Here is a 23,460-nt window from a genome sequence, read left to right as displayed (position 1 = left end):
TTGAATTATGCTCATTATGCTCTCTTTAAAAATGCAGCCAAATTTAGCTTCCAATTTCAAATTATTATATCCACACAACATGGTGAAAATAGAAATACCCGAGCTCAGGCAGACACGAAGTTTTGCTTATCTGGGATCTTAGATCCCTGGTACCTAATTGACTTTCGATGACGTTAAGTGAAAGGCACCTCTAGCCATGCTTGGACCTCCCAGCTTGAAGCTTGGGGCTGTAGTCAGCTTTCTAAGCTGACTCTCACTTTCTGCCTAAGGTCAGGTACTTAACCTCTGAAAACCTCAGTCTCCTGATTTGTATAATGGGCACCTTCCCTTATGTTCCTGGTAAAGATTAAGTAAGATGATGAGTGAAATAATCTTAATATCTTGTGTTAAATAAGCAAACATCTCATTATTGCTTATTATTCTGTGCTAAGTAAAATTCTTTTGGGGGAGAGTTGTGAGAATAGGTTGGGCTACACCCAGTGAAGCTCAAACGCTACTCCTGACTCTGCTCACTGATTCCTGTCAGTGCTCTGGTGATGACAAAGCTCTAGAGCTAAAATCCAAGTGTAAAGCAAGCATCTTCAACTCCTATACTCTTTCTCTCCAACCTTGCAGTAAAATTCATAATAATTTTATTTTATTTTTAGTTCCTCCTGGCTCTGCACTCAGGGATTACTCCTGGGGACTCAGGGACCATATGGGGGAGCTGGATATTGAACCCAGGTCAGTTGCATGCAAGATCAGTGCCCTTCCATACTGTACGATTGCTCTGGCCCCACAAGTGAGATTCTTAATGCAAAACCTAGCAAGAAGTAGGAACTCAAACAAATGCCGGTGCCAATACTGTAATGACTCTTGTTGGGATCATTTAGGGGGGAGGCAAGAGGACACCCCACAGAACAGATTCTTTGGGAGCCACTTGCAGGGGGGTGCAAAAAAAAAACCGGTAGCTGAGACTACCTCGAGAAAAAAATTCCCCCTTATTCAGAAAGCAGACCAGTTCTAGAATGCACAATGCCCTGGTGACATTTTATTTCTTTAAATTTTTTTTGTGTTTTGGTTTTTCAATTCTAAAATCAATTTAAAGAGGTGGTTTTCTAGAGGATAAGATAATAGGGCATAGAGAGTACAGCAGGGAAGGCACTGCTTTGCTAGCAGCACACCCAGGTTCTACTGTAGGTACCATATAGGGTTCTTTGATCACTACTCAGAATAAACTCTGAGCACTGCCAGGTGTGACCCAAAACAGAATAAAATGTGCCCTTCGGTTGCACCCAATCCTCTGGAAACACCTTGGTTTCCTTCCCCTATCATTGTCACCGTTTTATTGTGAACAATAGGAGAAATAACTGTGCAATAGAAAATGAAACCATACTCCTTTCTCTCCACTCAGAACAGAGACTCCACTGGGGAAGATTCAGGCATGTTCTTTTGAGTTTTACTTGCAAAGTGTTTTGGCTTGAAACAACTTTTGTTTGGTGTGGGAGAAGGAGAGGTGGAAGTTTAGCTCACACTCAACTGAGTTCAGGGCTTACTCCTGGCTCTGTGCTCAGGGATCACCCCAGTGGGCTTAGGCAGTCATATGGAATATGGGGGATTGAGGCAGGATCAACCACATGTTCTCTTTCCACACTCACACGTTTATTTTCAAACCTAAAGGCGTCTGTGGGGTATGTGGGGTGCCGACATACCACTTGGTCTGCGCCTTTAAAAGCCGGGATGTGGCAAATGAGGGGTAGGTAACAAGTCTAGTCTCTGACGTAACACAGAGAAAGGTCTGCCTGGGAGAAGGACAGGGAGCAGGGGAGTTTGTCTGGAGCCTGGAGAAAAGGCGAGAGCCTTGGGGTATTCACCAGACTGGCAGCATGACCCCTGGGAGGAAAACAAAGGTAGCGCCCTTCTTCCAGCCTCTGCTCCAGCTTCACTCGGAAATTCCAAACAACCTCACACATGCATAACCTGCAGCATCTTGCCCTCCCGCCAAGCTGTGCTCATTGCGGACAGCACATAGCACTCCCTGCCTGGGACTCTCTGACCACACAGAGGCTGCTTTTTCATGCAGGCCTCCATGTCCTGAGCTTCTGGAATAGCAGCTGTGGCCACAGAGGACCCTTAGCTTTCTACATGCGTGTTCAGCCATAGAACAAGCTGCACAGCCTTGGAACCGCTCAGGTATGCACAAGGCTTCAGGAACAAGATTTACCCTGAGATATGAGCAGAATAGAGGGTGGGGAGGGTCCTTGTTCTAGGTAACTCTTCAGCCATGTCCCCTAAGAGTAAGAGCCAAGGTACACCACTAAGGGACATTGGGGTAGGGGGAGGGAGGAAGAGGCCAGCCCAGCCCAGAAGGAAAAGAAAAAACCTGATCTAAGTCTCTTTTAGGAGAGACGCAAGTGGGGAGAAGGAAAAAATGCCATCAGAGGGGTGACCTGAATGTGGCCAGGCCATCAGAAGCCATGCTTGGGATCTCCCCACATCACTCTCTGTCCTCCCAATTAGCCCTCAACTTCCAGTGAGTTACCAGGCCCCTTTTCTCAACACACAGACACACACACAGACACACATTCACACACTCATGCATGTACTTGTGCATACATGTATGCACACACACTTACATATACACGCTGCCCTCCCCACCCTCACCCCTGAATCTGAAGGATGGGCTGGTTGTGGGTCACAGGTGCCTGAGCTGCACAGACAGCTCTGCTAATTGCACCACTCCTGCTTCCCAGGTTAGGCTGTTGCTATGGGCAACCCTGCTTTCCTTTCCCATTCATTCATTGCAGATAGGCAGTTTTCTGGAGACTGCCCCATCCAGCACAGACCTTGGCCTCTCACAGCTCCGCCCCTCAGGCCAGGGGCATGTGAGTGTGCAAAACAGCATCTGCCAATGGTGCCTAGAGATTGTCACTGGGAGAAGTTAGTTCTACCTGCAGGGAAGAAGGAAGAGGGCTCAGGAGAGAGATCCCTGGGCAGGACAACACAGCATTGACTCAGCCCTCTTTCATGGCTTGGGGACTAACACTAGCCAAGTAATTTTTATATGTCACATACAAGGCCACCCCAACATCCAGTCCTGCTGGCCCTCCCTCCTTTCCAAGTGGAGCTACACACACACACACACACACACACACGCAGGCACACAGGCTCCAGCCCACCAGCCTCATGCCGAACTGGCCAGACACACTGCACAAAACAGGTAAGATTTGCTCCCTCTCTCCCTCCAGCTAATGTTCTCTAATCTGCCCATCAAACCATGAGCCGTGAGCACCCAGAGAGCTTCTTCCTACTTGCTTTCCAAACTTTAGGGATAAGGGATAAGGGATAAGGGGTTCTTTTAGTTTTGCACATTCTCGGTTCCAGAAACAAATCCTTCTGTGTTGGAAATTCTGTAAGATGCACAAAAGTGATCCTCTATCCGTGAAGCATTATCTAACATATGGATAGGAAGTAAAACAGGTCGGGAGGCTCCATGATGTTTCCCATCAATTATTAATTGTGATAAATAATGTTGGAGCATAATATATCAGTGAGGTTATGGATTGTGCGGAGTTTTTCAGGCAAGCTGCAAGCAGTAACAAGAAAGCTGTCTTTGCTTCTCTTTGCCAGGAAGGTTTCTCAAGCAGTAAATGCCATGGATCCATGGGCTTTAACCAATACTCTTTACATGACTCCAAATGTAAAATAAAATCTGTTAGCAATAAGTAGGTGGGATTTAAATATGTGGGTGCCATTCTTTTTGTCTGTTTTCGTTCGTAGGCCATACCTGGCAGTGCTCAAGGCTTACTCCTGGCTCTCTCTGCTCAAGAATCACTATTGAAGGGGTTCAGACTACTGTATGGGATGCTGAGGATTGCACCCTGTGTGCCGTATATCACTTCATCCCCATTTCCATTTTTTGTCCTGAAAAGTTTGTGCATAATTTTATAGCATGATGCTATAGATATTAGAAATAGGTTTGCGGGCCGGAACGGTGGCACAAGCAGTAAGGCATCTGCCTTGCCCACGCTAGCCTAGGATGATCCCCCGGCATCCCAGATGGTCCTCCAAGCCAGGAGCGATTTCTGAGTGCATAGCCAGGAGTAACCCTTGAGCGTCACTGGCTGTCTCCCAAAAACAAACAAACAAATAAAAAAGAAATAGGTTTGCAAGATTTGCTTTCTTAGGTTTGTTTACTTACTCATTGGTCAGACCCAGTGCTACTCAGTGACTGGGCTCCTGAGGATGATTAGAGATCACTTCTGGTGGTGTTTGCAGGGGACAGTGTGATACCTGGAATAAAGTTCAGGGCTTTAGTTTGCAAAACATACACTATTGACCTTGGAGCTATCTCCCCAAGCTCCCTCTTATTTGGAGGGTGGTGCTTTGTGATTTTTTCCTTTATTTTTAAGAAAATAACATCAGGAGCCAGAGTGATAGCATAGCAGTAGGACATTTGCTGTGCACATAATCAAACCATGGGCTAACCCAGTTTTAATTCCCAGAATCCCAATTGGTCCCCCGAACTTGTCAGATGAAATTTCTGAGTGCAGAGCCAGGAGTAACCCCGAAATGCTGCCAGGTGTGGCCAAAACAAAAATAATAGCATCAGATTACCTACCTGAAATAGTTTTAATGGATCTTAAATCTTAGATACCAAATAATCCTGTCTTGAACTTGTTTATAATGATGGTTATTATCTACTTTTTTTTTCTTCATATATATGAAGGGATTAGATTACACTTGGCAGTACTTGGGGGCTATTCCGGTTCTGTGCTTCGGTCTCATTCCCAACATTGCTCAAGGAACTCTGCAATGTTGGGCATTGAATCTGGGCCACCTACTTACAAACCATGCACTCAACCTTTTAAACTCTCTCCCTAGTCCTTTCTTATATTTTTAATACAATTTTAATTGAATGCAGTTAAATCCCTTAGTTATATACAGGTTTTGAGGTTTAGCTCGTGTCTAGATTTGTATCATGCCCACATTAGAGCAAAACATAGCGTCCTTAAACCTTTCCCTCGCTTTTCTGTCTTTATACGCACTGCCCAGCCCAAGCCCTGAAGGCCAAAAAGCAGAGAATGTGTCTGAGTGGAACAGAATGGTTCAGAATCCTTTCTACTCTCTTCTTCCCAGAATGCTCACTACAACGTTACACATAATACAGAACGAGCCCTTTTCTTGCCATGTAATATTCCTTCTTTTTCCCTGTGAAGATGGTTAGGGGGTCTTCTGTCTTTGACAATTCAGAATTGCACTGCTAGGGTAGGTGTCCCTATAGAATACAAGCTTCCATTTCTTCAGGGCAAGTACACTAAGGCTAAGTTATCAGAGGAAGATACATACATGAAGTTGGGATTGCAACGTGGTTCGGTGGGTGCAAAATCTCACAAGACTATCAGTAATTGAGGAGAGGGGCTCTGCTTTGCTTTTCTAGCCTCTGGTTTGTGATCATTCCCATTACGAGATTCTTCAGCACTTTCCTGCCTGTCAGAAGCACATTCAGGCATTTGTGCACCTCAGAAGCACAAATATTCTCATTTGTCATCTGCTACTTCTCTTTGGTTTCAGAAGTCAGCTCTTTATTTACTACCTAATGAAACAATTCTTAAATTTTCTGCCACTCACCCTACTCTATGATTTCTTTGTCTTTCTCCAGAAGCATCACTGGTGCTTGCCTGATGTCTTTATTTAGTCTGTGGTCTTGGTTTCAGTTTTAGAGATGTGTTCTCATTAGAAAAACACAGAAAAGATGGGTATAGGTCACACAGTCAGGGTGATGCTGCTCAGGGTGTGGCTGGTGGGGTAAGGGATACAAAGAGGAGGGCCCATAACTGAAATTAACCCAGCATTCATCTGAGACCAGAGTTTTCTTACATTACATACATTGGGTCATCGTTTAATAATGAGCAATTTTATCTGAGATTTTATCTGAACTCAACTGGGAAGGCTTCCTAAAGGAGACACTACAGATCTAACTGCTCCCAAGTTCTATTCTTCCCCTTGTGCCTCTGCAGTGACTTGGGTCCTGCCATAGCTTTGCTTCAAAACCCAGGGCAGGGATGTGCAGATAAATCTCATTGAGAAGCTGGAGAAGGGTGCATATTCCCTGGGTATAATTGAAGACTCCAATTTGCTATGCTCTATTATCTAGAATTAAACATAAAAAGACACTTGATAAATACCGCATTCAGTTGAAACTACACATGAATCAAAATGTTATAGTTTTTCACCACAGGTAATAATTAACATCCCTGTGAATTTCTCTGTGTGCCATGGACCATCCTTTAAACAGGATGCTACCACAAAGTCTTATATGTGGTATTGTGCGTGTATGGAAACCTGACAGATCGCGAGTTAGCTTGGGAGATGAGGCCAAGTTGAAAAGATGCAAAAGTGGGCCGGAGAGATGGCTTGGAGGTAGGGCATTGGCCTTGCATGCAGAAGGATAGTGCTTTAAATCCCGGCATCCCATATGGTCCCCAGAGCCTGCCAGGAGCAATTTCTCAGTGTAGAGCCAGGAGTAACCCCTGAGCGCTGCCTCCGGGTGTGACCCAAAAACCAAAACCAAACAAACAAAAAAAAAAGATGCAAAAGCATTCCTGATTACTTTTATAAAAGACATGTATGGCTTTTATTTTCATAACCATATGTGGTTTTGTCCCTTACAAAATATTTTTGCATGAGTTTAAATGTGAATAAAAATGGAAATGGGAAGCATTTTGGATATCTGATAATGCCCAAGACAAATTAGGTTTGGTAGGGATCTTGGTGGCTGGACAAATGAACATCTAGAGTGTGGTTTTCTTTCTCTTCCCAAGTAACAGAGACCCCATAACCTCAAACATCCTTTGGGTCCTAGGTAGGTGTACAAAAATGAATTCCTAATGTGTAAGGCAGTGAACCAATACTGAATGACGAGATCAAGACATACTTTGGTGATTGAAATGATTGGTCATGAACAAACATGGTTCTGTGTCCTTCTCATTTGTGATACTGAAGAGAAGGAACCAGAAATAAGATGGGGAAGTTTTCCTTTGCATTTCTCTTGGAGATCATCCTGAGAGCGCTTTGCAAGGTTCTGTATAAAGAAAACAAACCATAGTGCAATTTCTTTCCCTGGTACACTGTGTCTACATGAAAGGGAAGTAAATACAGATTCAACTGGCTTCATGTGGCTAGAGTTTTTGCTTTGAAGTATACCCGTGTGCAGGGGTCGGGTGGGGAGGAGGGAGATTTGGGACATTGGTGATGGGAATGTTGCACTGGTGATGGTGGTGTTCTTTACATGACTGAAACCCAAACACAATCATGTATGTAATCAAGGTGTTTTAAAAAAAATATATATATATATAAAAAGAACTAAAAACCAACTTTTCCTGAGGTGTTAGCATTGATCATTGTATATATAGTAAGGAAGCCTGTGATTTAATCTGAGGTCATTTTGGAAGGCTTCCTGAAGGAGGAGGCATTGCAAGTAGCTGGTTTGAGGTTTGTAAACACTCTCCAGTACTGTTCTTCTCCCTTGGACCCCCTGCAGTAGATTTTAGGTCCCTCTTACACAGGCAACCCAATACTTAGCTTGCCCAGGTGAGTTAGTGGCCAGTAGCAAAGCCTCTGGAATCCCATCGACAGGTGATGAAAATTGAACATCTTCAAGTAACCTCAAAACCCCCACAAGAGATGATGTTGGGTGGAGTCTGGAAGTGGAGTATGTCTGTCCCCTGTGGGGTGTGTCAGAGGCCTCTGGCTCCCACTGTCCCATGGGTATTTCTGCTCACTCGTGAGGCATCTGTTGTCACGTTTGCGTTGCTGCAGGAGCAGCAAAGATTGCTGAAGTTTGCGTGAGATCCAGCTGTATTTTGGTAAGGAAGCTCATGATACTTCTCTGTCCCCCTCTCTGTAGTTGTCAATAAGTGCAAGCTTTTGAGAGTTGGCTCAAAGGAAAGAGCATGCTCCCAGCCCCTTTGAAAGATCTCCCAAGCTTTAGGAACAGCAATTCAGATTTGCCTCTCAGTGCCTTTGTTCTTTCAGACTTCCTGGTGTTTCATCAACTCATGGGTTCAGCCACTGCTGATGGTGTCTGAGTGTTCCAGGAGGCAGGAATGAGACAGAAACGAAAATAGCATCTGGCCTATTTTCCAATGGAGAAAGGCAAAAACCAACAAGTGAAGGATTGCAAGTGAAAATATGTGCTTTAGAGAAGACTATGGAAAAGAATTAAAATTGTTGGGGTTGTTTGGAGGACATCTCAAAAGGTGACATTTAGACTATTCTGTGTGATCTTAAAAACTTTGAGATAGGCATTTTTCTGGCAGTGCTCAGGACTTACTTACTCTGGCTCCAGGGACCCTAGCCTGTGCCAGGAATCAAACCAAGACCTACCATTTGCAAGACAAGTGCCTTCTCTCTTACTTTCTCTCTCCAGCCTGTAGAAGCTTTATTGTAAAAAGAAAAGCAAGACACTCATGGACACAAATAACAGATTGGTGGTTGCCAGTGTTGAAGGTGAATGAAATGGGAGAGGGGGTGAGAAGCTCAAAATTTTATGTGACTTCTTAAGCATAAGTTCTGGGCACAGCATTACCCCACACCTGTCATTAGGAAGACTCTTGGTAAATCTAAAAGTTGCCAAGAAAATCTGTCTTCTAAAGCTGTTATCACAAGAAGAAAAATATATGTATATTATCACTCTGTGGGGTGACAGATGTTAACTAGACTTATTGTGGTGATCATTTTATAATATATGCATGTGTCAACTACTGAAATGAATATGTTGTAAAATGCCAGTGAGTAAAGAGAAGTAATATTCGAATAGAGACGGTGTGGATGCTTGGGTGAGAGACACTGTATTATCTGTGGCCATGGATGGGCAGGTGCAAAGAGCCTGAGGCCTGACCCAGTCCCTCATATGAGTGTTTGGACCTCATAGCCTTTTGTATTTACTTCAGTGCCTTTTGGTTGTTTCTTTCTTTAGTTTTGTGAGATCTGAGGGACCATATGCAGCAGTGCTAAGGGTCTACTCCTGGCTCTATGCTCAGGGATCTTTCCTGGCAGAAGTTGAGGAACCATATTCACGCACCACATGTAAAGCTTTTCAAACATCTTTCCTTGCTTGTTCCTTGGCCAAGTTGGGTTTTCTCTAGACACTGGGAGATAACTCTCTCTCTCTCTCTCTCTCTCTCTCTCTCTCTCTCTCTCTCTCTCTCTCTCTCTCTCTCTCTCTCCTGAACGAAAGAGGCCTCCTTAAATCAAATATCATTGCTTTTGTTTTGTTGTATTGTTGCCACTTCTAAGTGTGCTCAGGACTTACTCCTGGCTTTGTACTCAAGGATTGCTCCTGGTGGGGCTTGGGAAACCATATGAGATGCCAGAGATAGAACCCAGCTTGGCTGTGAAAAAGGCAAGCACCCTCCTTGCTGTAATATTACTTCAGCCCCTCCAATCAAATACCTTTTTATTGAGAAGATTTCCCCGGACAGGCAATTAAAGTGTCAGATGAGCAGCGTTAGAAATGGAAGTGATTTTCTGCACCAAATCTGATTATTCCACGAGAGATGACTCACTCTCCACACATTAAGGCATTAAGAATAATCCCAGGTTGGAGACACAAATATTTGAAAATCACAGGCACCACCAGAAACTCAGAGAAGCCAATAGCTAATTCAAGACTTCAGCCATAAAAATGGGGTGAAGGATTCAGGAGAGCTGAGCGTTTCGGGGTGAGTGGCAATGATAGGGCTGCAGGACTCCAGGATAGGACTGAGCAAGGTGAAGAGAAGGATCCTGACTTAGGAGGCTGAGAAGATGCTTAGAGGGCAAGAAACTGGTGATGGAAGATGTTCTGTATATAACTGAAACCCAACTACAAACATGCTTGTAATCATGGTACTTAAATAAATATTTACATTTTAAAAAATACTGCACAAAAGAAAAAAAAAAGAATAAGATCAAGCAGCACCAAAACTTAACCTCTCTTGGGCTGCAGAGCTTCATTTATAAAACTAATTGAAAGTTTCTGATTGGGTATCAGTTGGGTTTGTTGAAGTTCCTCCAGCATGATCTTTTATCAGTGTGTAGAACCACCTGCCCTCTTTGCCTTGAATCCAGAGACTAACCCCTGAGCCTGCTTCATTGGTTATTTGACCACCTGTAAGAATCAAAGATCCCTAGATCTTCTCCCACATCTTAGCCAAAATATTTTACCTTGTAATCTGATCAATGATATGAGTGACCTTTGATGCCCCCATACAAACTCGATCCAGTGCCATTGTCTATAAATCTGCTGCTGGGGAGGAGGAAAGGATTATGAATCCTGTTCTTTGTGTTGTAGCCAAAGCAATAAAATCTATTCCCAATACTAAAAAAAAAAAAAAAAAAAAAAAGTCCTGGCTTGGCTCAGAGGAGCCTTAAATTTCATCCCTGGCACCCTCATAGCTCCACAGCATGTACAGCCAAGAATGATCTACCCAGCACAGCTCCTGGAATATCCACCAAGCACTGCAGCATGAGTCCCAAACCCAAAATCAAAAGGGATGATTTGACCACAAACTTTTGTGTGTGTGTGTGTGTGTGTGTGTGTGTGTGTGTGTGTGTGTGTGTGTTGCAATAGGGGATTGGAGATGTAAGTAAACCCCAAGAGTGAAGATAACCCAGACTTCCTGCTGCCTTATATTCAGAAATATCATCCTTCCAAAGCTTCTGCACAGGTCTGATAGTATGGGGAATAAGTCATTTGCCTTGCATTTACACTGTTTGGGTTCATTCCTCCCCATCTTGGCTTTGTATAGTTTCCCCTAATACATCACCCATCTGTAATCTCTGAGTACTACTAGGTGTGCCCCCAAAACACAAAACCAAACCATAGCAAAGGCTATTGTAAGCACCTTCTTAGCATCTACCAATCCACCTTTGGAAGCATTTCACTATGATTAAGCCGTACAAGGGGAAGGTTGAAAGTACTAATTGTTTTGACAATCCAGAGTTTCTGGGAGATAAGGTTTCCATTGCTAAATCTGTGCTTGTTTTTCTCTTTGTAATCTACCTTAGCAGAGAGTTTTCCAAGTCATAAAAAATAATCCTCTTTAAACTAGTCTGCTAAAATTCCCCTTCTCTCCACTACTTTGAAAAAAATATAGCTTATTTGATCAAAACTAAACAAAGGACGGCTGCAGCAATAGCACAGTTGCGTGGGTATGTGACCAACTGAGGTTTGATCCCCAGCATCTTATATGGTCCCTCAAACCCTACCAGAAGTGATCCCCGAAGGCAAAGCCAGAAGTAAGCCCTGAGCACCACCAGGTTTGGCCAAAAACAAACAAACAAATTAAACAAGTAAACAAGGCCACTTTACAGTTCCTCTTGGCAATGCTTTCTCTGAGCATTTTAACCAGGTGGACTAACTCATCTTACCATTTGCCAACCCAGATGGGCCATAGATTCCTGGTTTCAGAGAGGGAACTGATTAGCAGCTTATTATTCGCCTGGTCTAACTCAGAATCTCCTGACAAGATTGGAGAGGTCAGTGTGCACAGAGTCTAACCCAGGCTAGAGAGAAAACATTTCTTTTTTGTAGTCTTACGGATAGAATCCAGGGCATCACTTGGGCCTGTTGCTCGACTAATCAGCCCTGTCCATGACTACTCAGCAGTCCTGTCCCTGGAGAGCAGAGTGGCAAATAGTGATTCTATTATACTGGCCATCTGCCCTCAGTGCATGCTCCCCAAACTAAAAACTGCAAAGCACCCCACTCTCCATGATCCAATTCTTTTTATTGTTGATCTTCTGAGATGGAGGTAGAAGGTTAAGGGAAGAAGTGGTTGTTTTATTTTGTTTTTTAGTTTTCCTTTCTCTGCCCTGGGTATACCTGCTCATAACCTCGTTGATTTCCTTTCTTTTTATTTTATGATCTAAATATATTTTTTTAATTTTTATTGTGGCCAAAGTGAATTATAAATCTTTCACAGTGATATTTAAAGTACATAATGACAATAAATGAGGGGCAATCCCACCACCAGTATTGTCCTCCCTCCACCCCTGTTCCAAACTTGCATCCCATATCTCCAACCCATTACCCCCCATAATGCTAGTGTAGCTGGTCTCCACTTGTACAGCTTGTTGTAGATTGGGTATCGATTCTGTTGTCATTGACTTTGAGTTTGGTGTTCAAGTCAGCTCTTTTTTTTTTTTTTTTTTTTTTTTTTGGTTTTTGGGCCACACCCGTTTGATGCTCAGGGGTTACTCCTGGCTATGTGCTCAGAAATTGCCCCTGGCTTGGGGGGGACCATATGGGACGCCAGGGAATCGAACCATGGTCCTTCCTTGGCTAACGCTTGCAAGGCAGACACCTTACCTCTAGCGCCACCTCACTGGCCCCGTGATCATTTTTATTTCCACTAAATGTTCATACATCTGTCTGGTCTTGGTACCATCCATTTTTTTGAGGGAAGAAGAGTCACTCTGAGATAATTTTGCAAGACAGTCACTGAAAAATTATCCAAAAGTTCTGACTAAGATGGATGCTTCTTCAGGAAACTCTCAGATACCTGTTTCTCTGGGAAATCACTCCCATTCAAATGTATACACACATGTGTACTTTATGTGGCTATTACAGGTATACATTCGTGTGTTTGTATATATGTGCACATACATGTATACTTGTGTGCATTGCATTCATGATTGCATGTTCCTTTGTGTTTTAAAGGTGTAAAGGGTATCTTTACACTCTCTCCAGTAGCTCCTGTTCCATCCTATCAGCTGCATTGAACACAAAGTCAGATGCTTGTGGAGAGCTGACATTCAGCTGGCTTCTGTTTATGTAGTAGGGAGTAACTTTTGTTCCCTGCCCTATAAGACGGGTACCATGAGACATTTGGGGAAAAGGTCACCTAGATAGTAAATAATTCTGCTGCGCTTTGAAGTGAAAATGCTCCAGAAACCTTTATCAGTCCTCTCGCCATTTCACCGCTGCACTTGGGTTGTTCTTGGTATTAATGAATGGCGGGGATCAAAGCTCAGCCCAATCCTTCTGCTCAACTGAGGTGGGATATGAAATCAAAATCTCATTCTATCTTTGTTTTGATCTTTTTTCTGTGTTCAGAGGGTAAGCATGAGAACTATCTAAAAGACGGGGGTAGAGCTGGGATGGAAATGAAATACAGCCACAGGAATAACCTGGTAAAGAGCTCAGGAATAGTGAGAGAGAAATGTCTGTCCCATAGAGGCAGATGGGAGGGAAATTGGGGACATTTATTGTAGGAAATGCATACTCATAAAGATATGAGTGTTGGAACATTGTATGACTGAAACTCACTTATAAATAACTTTTTAACAGTGTATCTCACAGTGATTCGATTATAGCATTTATTTAAAAAAAAAAAAAAAAGAGGAGCCGGGAAGGTGGCACTAGAGGTAAGGTGTCTGCCTTGCAAGCGCTGGTTCGATCCCCCCGGTGTCCCATATGGTCCCCCCCAAGCCAGGGGCGATTTCTGAGCGCATAGCCAGGAGTAACCCCTGAATGTCAAACGAGTGTGACCCCCCCCCAAAAAATGAATAGTATTTCCATGTTAGAAAATTCCACTGAGGTTTTTATTTTAAAATTTTTAAATAAGGGCTGGAACAATGGCACAGTGAGTAGGGAATTTGTCTTACATGCTCTGATCCAGGTTTGATCCCCAGCATCTTATATGGTCTCCTGAGCCTGCCAAGAGTGATTCCTCAGTGCAGAGCCAGGAGTAATCCCGGAGCACTGCCTGTTGTAGTCCGCCCAAAAAAATTAAAATAGTCTGGCCTTTGAGAAATATATTCTTTTCTGGGTAGGGAGATAGCCAAATTTTGCCCAGCCTATTTTACAATAAGACCTTGAATCCATACGATGTGTTAGAATAAGGAAAGTTTAAATTCATATGCAATCTCTGCTCGGGAAAGTGATAATGTAGCTCTAAGAACAGAGAGTATTTTCTGCTACAGAACAACAATCAACAGAATGTCTGGACATATTAATAATTTTGCTCCTAAACTTCTCAACAGGGAGAGCATGGTCTTAATAGCATTGTCAAGATCCTTAGGGCAATTGAAAAACCCAAAATCATTACTTTCTGCTGATAGGCTTCCATCTCCCCAAGGAAGCTCAAATACCCAGGGTAATGTAGATTTATTGAAATGCTCAGATAGGCACTGCTCAGATGTAACTTTGCAATAAAATCTCCTTTTTAGATTCCTCATAAGTATTTTAAGTGGTCTTTTACTTTTCTTTATCCTTATTTTTTTTTTGTTCTGTGTCACCTGGCAAAAGTAGCTAATGGGGTTGACATTGATTTTAAGTGGTTGTTTCCCAGTGATTTAAGAAAGCAAGGAATGCAAAAAAAGGGGGTGACTGGAAAATAATACAAATTTTTTTCTGGGACACAGAAATAGTTCAGTGGTGAAGGTGCTTGCTTTGTACATGCCTGACCCTGGTTTGATACCCTGTATTCCACTGAGTTCCTAAATCCTGTTGGAGCACAGAGTCAGGGAGTTGGCTCCCAAGCAAACAGAAACATAAAAACAGTGCCTGGTACTTGGAGACAAATCAGTCGCATCAAGGGGGGGGGGGGAACTGAATCTGAACCCTCTTCTCCCTCCCACACACACACACCCTCCTACTCCCCTATCTCCTCCACCCTTCTGCCCCAGGCCAACAGCTGCATCTGCAGTCAAGGATGAAGAACTGGCCTGGAGTTACCGTGACCCTGTTTTTATGCCTCATGGATTTCATTGCCCTTATCCCTCCTGGCACTGGCTATAGAAGGCAGAGCTGGAGCACTCCTTGAGAGGAAGGCATGTGGGCTGGCCTTTGGGGAAGGTACCAGAAAGAGATTGTACTGTACATCAGCTGTTCTGGCCTGTTTCTCCCAATCTAAGCAGCATTGGGCTGTGCAGAACATGGATATGGATGAGTCTCCCCCACTACTCACCAGATTTAGTTCTGCCTTTTTTGTTCTTTCCTTCTTTTTTAGCCGCACCTATTGGAGCTCAGGACACTATCAGTTCTCAGGATAGAACCCAGGGCCATTCCAGGGAGATAGATCAATAGGCTGAAGTTCAGGCTTTACCTGTAGGAAGAATACCTCTGATTCCTGCCTCTACATGGTCCCCCCCCCCCCGCCCCCAAGCACTAATGTTCAAGTAAGCCCTGAGTGCCACTAGTGAGACACCTCCAAAAAATAAAACAATATAAGTAAAAGGCACCGAAGATTTTCTGCATGTCAGAGAAAAATTCCAGCCTTTTGAGCTGTTTTAGCAAAGATGCAAAGAAAAATGAGTGAAACCAGTTCCATAGCCCAGTGGAATGTCTGCATGTCAATGGTCCTGCTAGCTAAGTTACTCAGGTGGCAATAGCACTTAACGTCTTGGAAGCTGTGAGTTGGGGTGAGAGGACCTTTCTATCCCCACCACAGGAGAGTGAGAAGTATCTGGAAACAAATCACACTGTGCCTTGCATGTACCCAGCCATGCAGGAAGACTGAGATTAGCTGTGGCTGGGGCCAATGTTTGTGTCTCGTTGTCCTTAACACCCGTTGTTTATGGAAAGGAAACCAAACTGAATCCCAAGTCCCAGCTCTCACACACTCGGGAACAGCCTTCATGGGCCTCTGCCAGTACCCAGAATCCTCTGTTCCTCTATGGACTGCAGAGTCCTGAGGTCAAAGACTCATCTCCAGGGGTCGTTTGTGCCATCTTTCCCAGCTCCCACCGTAAATACTGGGAACAAATCACTCAGCATCCCAACTGCAGCCATATTTGTAATTTCTGTGATGATGGTGGTCAAAATTATGATGATAGTATATAATAACAATGGTGGTGAATGGGGTTGGAGAGATAGGACAGTGAGTAAGCTGTTGCATATCGCTGACCACAATTCTGTCCCAAAACCACATTTATTCCCTGCCAGTAGTGATCCTAAAGAACCATTGGATGTGGCCCAAAATCAAAATAATAATAGTTTTTATTGATCAATATCTTACCAACCAAGTACCAAAATTCACACCAGAATCTTTACAGATAAATATTATATAATGTCCTAAGAACCAAAGGAGGGACATGAAATAAATTTTTGTTTGTTTCTGTGGCGCAGGAGATTGAATTCAGGTTTACGTATACCTGCTGGCAAAGTAAGCATTCGACTTTGAGCCACATCTGCAGCTTCAAATATTTCAGTATTTTTTAAATTATCTAGTCAATTAATTATCTAGTCAATGTAGGTATTCTTCCTACATGTAAATGAATTCATGAATTAAGAAGTTATTTGGGGGCCGGCGAGGTGGCGCTAGAGATAAGGTGTCTGCCTTGCAAGCGCTAGCCAAGGAAGGACCACGGTTCAATCCCCTCGTGTCCCATATGGTCCCCCCAAGCCGGGGCAATTTCTGAGTGCTTAGCCAGGAGTAATAAGGTTTCAGGCATACAATTTTCCATCACTCATCCCTTCACTAGTGTCCACTGTATTTCATAAATGTCTCCAGTTTTCCTCCCACCCTCTACCCTGCCTACATAACAGATTCTTTTTAAATAAAATTTTGGCACAGTGGTTTACAGTACTACTATTCATGGGATTTTATGCATAACCTTTACCATCTTTCAACACCTTCTGATTGACCTCTTCTCTCCATCATTGTAGTGTTCTCATCTCTGCATTATTTATCTCCAACACTCACCCCCATGATAGTCTTCCTACTGAAGACCAGTTGTCATGTTCTTCACTTCTATTGCCTTTAGTGTTTGTTATTCCCCTGTTATATATCATTTTATTTTAATTGGGGGAGGGCAGGGAGATTGGTCAAACCCAGAAATGCTCAGCAATAAGTCCTGGCTCTGTACTCAGAAATCATTTCTGGCAGTGCTCAGGGAATCATGAAAGGTGCCAGGAATTGAACCCAGGTTAGCTGTGTTCAAGGCAAGTGCTTTCCCCCATCAGACCTTCTCTCCAGCCCCTATCATTTCATTTTAAAAATAATAAAAGAACATAAAACTCTGAAGGAGTCTCACAGCTTATGAGTGACCTGGCAGGGATTCAAAGCTAGCTGCCAGTCTGGCCACATGCAGAAGATTCTTTTAGTCCCATCCAAAGGCTGTTGATCTGGAGCACTCTCGCCTCTCAGTCCGTCTCACGCTCATCCTAGGTCAAACTTGAACTGGGATCCTGGTGCCAGTAACCATCAACCAACCTCAGTCTCTGCCAACCTTACCCACTATTGGCATCCACACAAAACTGCTTGAAGGCCAGGTCCAGTGGATGAAGCCAAAAATCTGTGCTTCATTCACTACTGTGGGGGCAGGAATTTTATAGGACCAAAATATAGGTTTAGTGTGGGCCGATGTAGAGGCTTGGCTAGAAATTTTATAGGACAAAAAAAAAATAGGCATAGCATTTCCAAGAATGAGTGAGTTATTAGCACTGGGAAGCCCTCTGCTTCTGTTTTTTTTTCTTTCAGACCTTTTATCATCATTTTTCATCAGCAAAAAATTGGTATGAATTATAGTCTCTTCTGCTTAACATCTTGACCCATATACCATACACACACACACACACACACACACACACACATACTCTTTGACAAGACAGTCCAAATGCCTTCTTGAGTATTTATTTAGGATGAATATAACAATAATAACCAATTATCTTGCACTCCAAAAAAATTCTTCCTTTCTTTATTATGTAAAACATATGTGTGGTTTTTTTCTGACAATAGTAGTAATATTATTGTGATATGGAACCAATTTTCTTTGAGTTAACATAAGTATCAAAATTCCAAGATGTGCTAGTTCCCAAGTCCAGAATGGTAGGGTATATATTGTTACCAATTAAACAACAATTGAGGGGTGATCCTTGCAAGTGACCAACCCAATTATGATGATACCCTGAAGTCAGTTAGGAGTGATCTCTGAGTGCAGAACCAGAAATAAGTTTGAGTATTTCCAGATGTGAAGAAAGAAAGAAAGAAAAGGAAGGAAGGAAGGAAGGAAGGAAGGAAGGAAGGAAGGAAGGAAGGAAGGAAGGAAGGAAGGAAGGAAGGAAGGAAGAAAGGAAGGAAGGAAGGAAGGAAGGAAGGAAGGAAGGAAGGAAGGAAGGAAGGAAGGAAGGAAGGAAGGAAGGAAGGAAGGAAGGAAGGAAGGAAGGAGAGAGGGAAGAAGAGAAGGAAGGAAGGAGAGAAAAGAGGGAGAGAGGAGGGAGGGAGAGAGAGAGGAAGGGAGGGAGGGAGGAAAGGATTTCTTTTTAAGACACAAGCAATAAGCCCCCAAAGTAGTTCCTAATATGAAACTGACATCCATATCAAAAAGAAAGTAGCTGGAACCAATGGTTCATAGCAAATTTTGAATTATAGACCTTGCTGAAAGTGTCCCAGATAATTCATTCAGGCACTTGATTTTTAACAATAGCCCCTTCTTTATAAATTCACTTACTTTTGCTTTGAGATGTTTTGGTCCTCCCTAACTTTCAACAAAGAACTAAACTCCCAGCACCTTCTTAGTCCTAACACTGAAACCCCTTTGCATCTAAAGATAAATCCAGATCTTTTACTTGAGGCAAATTCAAAGGGCAAAATACAAGGTGAATGCCCTGATTTTAATGACAGTCTCCTTTCTGCCAGGAATCACAGGCCATTTAGGTGGATACTATTTGAGCATTTCTGTTACATTGTTCTCAGTGATTAAATGGCATTATTATGTGATTTTATATTTATGGAATAGAAGAACCATTAATAAAATGCACATTAATTAAACTCACTAATTGTGTACGCTCAGACTAGCACTGTGTCCCTTTATCAAGCTGACTTGCTCATTTTTGCTGCATCATCTGTTGAAGACCTCAGTTGCCTGGGAGAAGGGTTTTGTGTAATGTGACTTCTTGAAAAGCAGTGTGTGTTTGCTTTGCAGCAACAGAACGCGGATCCCTGTTTGCTTTCAGAAATGGATATCCATTGCCTTCAGCAATGTCTGAGAGTCAGGAAAACTGAACAGTCAGAAGGTGCTCAGCACCATTCATTGTAGCAGAATGGTTGTTCAGCTAGCTGTGTACAATGTCCAATCCAGAACTACCCAAAGCCAAAGCAATGGCAAAAGCAATATGAATGCCCAGCCATGAGTATCATAGAGTTGGGCTTCCAGGCATCATTAGGATTGCTGGCAAACCAACTAAACTACTTATCAGTGCTCCTTCCTGCAGCCTCCCCAGGCAAAAAATTTAGCATTTCCACTTAAGGATTGTTTGGGGGGTATTTTTGGATCAGATCTGGAGGTACTCAGGGCTTACTTAAGGTTCTGGGTGGGCTCAGGGAACCATATGGGATGCCAGGTCAGCCATGTGCCCTACCCACTGTACTATTACTCAGGCCCTTGGGACTGTTTTTTTCTTTTTTGCTTTCTTTGTTTTTGTTTTTGTTTTCTCAAGAGAAGGCAGCAATCTGAAACATCACACAAAATCTGTAAATTTGGGGAAAAAGGTTTCTGTTTGCCTTGGTTGGTATCCATTGATGATGAAATTTGAGTTTGCTTTCCTTACTCAGACCCTGGCTTCAGCCAGTTCCATCTGTTCTTTGGTTTTTAAAAGGAATCCAGTGTGTTCCAGTGCATGTGGTCAGGTAAAGGGGGGCAAATTTAACACTGTCTTTATTTCTTACTCTTTCCCAGAAACCTGATTCTTAAGCACCAGTTCTTTTGATCTTTGGGGTAAAATCAGGGTACTGAGAATTCAAGAACTCGTGGCCCAGTCTTCAAACCCAGCTTTCCAAATTTTTATCTCCTAATGCCCTTGAACTAACCCCAAATGCTCCCACTTTTCTTTTTATCATCATTATTATTGTATTTAAGGCACTGTGGTTTACAATGTTGGTAATGGCAGGGTTTTTAGAAAAAAAAAAATCAATGCCACTCCCTCCACCAGCCCACCAGCATGTCAGCTTCCCTTCAATTGTTCCCAATGTCGCCTCCAATGCTCTCAACCCTTTACAGTGATGTGCTTACTACTCAAAACCAGGTCCCAGTTTCTGTTGCCTTTGAGTATTTGTTGTTGTTGTTGTTTTTTGTTACTTTCCATTTTTTTTTATTTTAGAGCCACACCCAACAGTGATCAGGGCTTTCTCCTGGCTCTGAACTCAGGCAGTGCTTAGGAGACAATATACCGTAGATGAACACATAGTTCAGCTATGTACAAGGCAAGGGCCCTACCTGCTGTACTATAGATAGTGCCAGTCCCTATGTTACTTTCTGTCCTATGTATGAATGAGATCATTCTGTGTCAGTCTTTCTCCTTCTAACTTTGCTCAGCATGATACTCTCCAGATCCATCCCCATCTTTTCAAATTGCACTATTACTATTACATCTTTTCTTATTGCCAAATAGTGACTTAATATGTGTCTTCTTCAACACTTAGGCTATTTCCACTATAGGTGTCACCACCACCAGTGGCTACATTTGCCACTGGATGTCATTGTCACCTTCCCCTCCAGCTTAGAGATCTGAGTTTGTTTAAAAAAAAAGTGGGCTGCTGGAGAGATGGCTAAGCAAGCATGCAGAATCCATGGCACAGTGGAAACTTGCCACAGTAGTGAGAGAAGCATCTCTCACTCCAGTAGGTGCTGGATATTAGATAGGTGAGGTCAGGAATGTGATTTCTAAGGCTGAAGTGATAGCATAGTGCTTAGGGTGTTTACCTTACATGCAGCTGACCTGCGTTTGATCCCTGGCATCTCATATGGTCCCATGAGAATTCCAGGAATAATTTCTGAGTGCAAAGTCAGTAGCAACCCCTAAGTTGACCCAAAAACAAAACAAAAACAAAAATTCCAGGAATAATTTCTGAGTGCAAAGTCAGTAGCAACCCCTAAGTTGACCCAAAAACAAAACAAAAACTATGTGTGATTTCTTCCTGGACCACTCAATTGCTTGTGTGGCCATGCAGCATCCCCCATAATTTTAATACTGACTTCCCAGTAGGAATACACCAAATTAGATTTGAAATTAACATAGAAGCCACATAAGCGCAACAAATAAATCCAACAACCAAATGCTCTACTAGCATAAACAGCTTAGTAAACCTTCAGACTATGACATATTGACCTCGTTGTGAGATATGACAACTTTTACAAATTTTCTTTTAATGATTTTTTGTATAATTCCATACCATTTAGTTGTTCCAAGCAATATTAAGTACATTATTTGTACCTGTCAAGGGGCAGGCTTTGGGGAGGTTGATAAACTGGTGACAAGGGTGAGGGAATTTTACACTGGTGGGAAGATTGTGTTGGAATACCGAATGCCAGAAATAACTGAAGCATGAGTAATGCTGTAAAAGCCCGGTGTTTAAAATAAAGAAACTTAATTCTTTAAATATTATTTCTCATAGCAAAGCAGAGTAGGGCACTCTCAGAGAACAGAATGAGGTGTGCAATGCTTCTTCCCCCTGCCCATGCCCCCCCAATCCTGCTCCAGCTGTCATGGGATGCTCTAGTCTTGCTCCTAGAGAGCTTGACATCCCTTTCTTTTTTTTTTTTGGGGGGGGGGGTTTGGGCCACACCCGGCGGTGCTCAGGGGTTACTCCTGGCTGTCTACTCAGAAATAGCTCCTGGCAGGCACAGGGGACCATATGGGACACTGGGATTCGAACCAACCATCTTTGGTCCTGGATCTGCTGCTTGCAAGGCAAACGCCGCTGTGCTATCATCTCTCCGGGCCCTGACATCCCTTTCTAAACCATTCACCCTCCTTTTTATGTGGACTCCATCAATGCCTCTGTGTCCCTGGCACTATCCTGCTCCACCGCTCGATAGTGCCAGCAGAAAAACAACCACAGGAATTCCACCCACGCACCATCCAAGGCCCACACACGTTGGTGGAGACAGAGATGCCTTAGCTAGGGGAGAGAGGCAGGAAGCTTCTATTATGTCCTTTGGTGAATGGAATCTCACACAAGGCTCCTTTGTGCTCTAGGAGACTGTGTGGGCCTCAAGTAAGGAGGGGAATGGTGGGAGGTGTGGAGAGTGAGGGCTTGGGCAGTGTAGGAAGCAGGGTGTTTTCTCCTGAACACTCAATCATCTCCTCTTCCCTGGGGCAGCCTTATAATTATCTGACTAATACAAATATTGACCCCACTTGGATGGGAGTTAGGGGTCAAGTTATGACGTGAGAATTTAGGGACCATAAAGAACCTCTCTGAGTGGTCATTCTGGCACATGTCACCCCCTTTCCTCTCACTTCTTTTTCTACTCAGACATGTGCTTAATAATCACTTCGTGATGAGTGACTAGGCAGAAAACAGTACCAAAAAGTAGAATAGTCTTCCCTAGCCATGATACACCTTCAAAGGTGTATTTAAAATCACACCAGATGGGGCAGGAGAAATAGTACAACGGTTAAGGCACAGGCCTTGAGTATATGCCCATCTAAATGGATGCCTGGCATCACACAGTCTCTTGAGCATTGTCAGATGCAGTACTGAAAATGTGTAAATATACAGAGAAATACAAGCACATGTTGGGTTTTGGGGGAACAGAGGTATGGGCACACCTGTCTGTGCTCAGGTCTTACTCATTGGTCCGTGCTCAGCAATCACTCATAGTGGATTTTAAGTTTGCAAATAGGTTTTGGTTGGAATAGGCACTGGATGCTGCACTACCTGTCCAGCATTTTTTCTCTAGCTAATTGTCAATATTTTAATAAAATTGGACATACGGTCTACAAATCCCTAAGTCCAGCCTTTAGATTTCCTAGAAAAAAAAAAAACCAGAAGAGGAATTCCCATGAGATCTAATCTTTCCACATGGGCCTGAGCTACTTGGTGATAGTTCCATCCTCTTTGCTAGCCACAATGTCCCAACCAACCCCCCTAACTTTGCCACTTGATTCCCACAATTTTTAATATTTGCTTTCCCCTTTCTTGTTATCTGCTGCACTGCTCCTCCAGCAATAATGTGAGCAATGCCCTGAATTAGTGGAAAAATTGATCATTCACAATAATGATTCACTGAAATGGGACATTCCGTGGCTTATTAATCTTTAAGCTCTTTTGTTTGTAATTTTCCTTACCAAGGCATCATGATTTACAAAGGTATTCACAGTTGAATTTCAGGCATTCTGTGTTTCAACAATCCCACCATCAGGGTCAGCTTCCCTCCACCAATATTCCTGTCCCCAACCTCCCAAGCCTCCTCCTTTACAGGCACATTTTGAAGTGTGCTTGTTGTAGTTTGATTCCGTGCTTTCAGTGGTGTAGGTTCTGTGGTTAAAACATTTTAATATACTACAGCTATAATCTGCCAGTGTGGCCAAGATCTCTACCCCCTGCCATTTTGTGTAACATTTTGTGATATATTTTATGTTATCTCCCATCTGCCTCTTTGTGTTCTTTTTTGTGTTGTGGGCAGGAGAGAATATCCAGCAGTGCTCCAGTCTCATTCCTGGCTCTGTGCTCAGGTATCACTCCTAGCAATGCTCAAGTGGCCATA

The 23,460-nt window shown here is 43.1% G+C and overlaps 1 protein-coding gene across 1 annotated transcript in view; it reads left to right on the top strand.

Moving 5' to 3' along the window:
- Positions 1 to 23,460, top strand: part of TENM2 (teneurin transmembrane protein 2) — a 1,185,834-nt gene that overhangs the window by 895,959 nt on the left and 266,415 nt on the right. The gene's annotated exons all lie outside the window — the stretch shown is intronic.

Source organism: Suncus etruscus, chromosome 6, assembly GCF_024139225.1.
Source record: "Suncus etruscus isolate mSunEtr1 chromosome 6, mSunEtr1.pri.cur, whole genome shotgun sequence".
Lineage (NCBI taxonomy): Eukaryota > Metazoa > Chordata > Mammalia > Eulipotyphla > Soricidae > Suncus > Suncus etruscus.
Note: the sequence above shows the minus strand (reverse complement) of the source record. Positions and strands in the feature narration are given on the sequence as shown.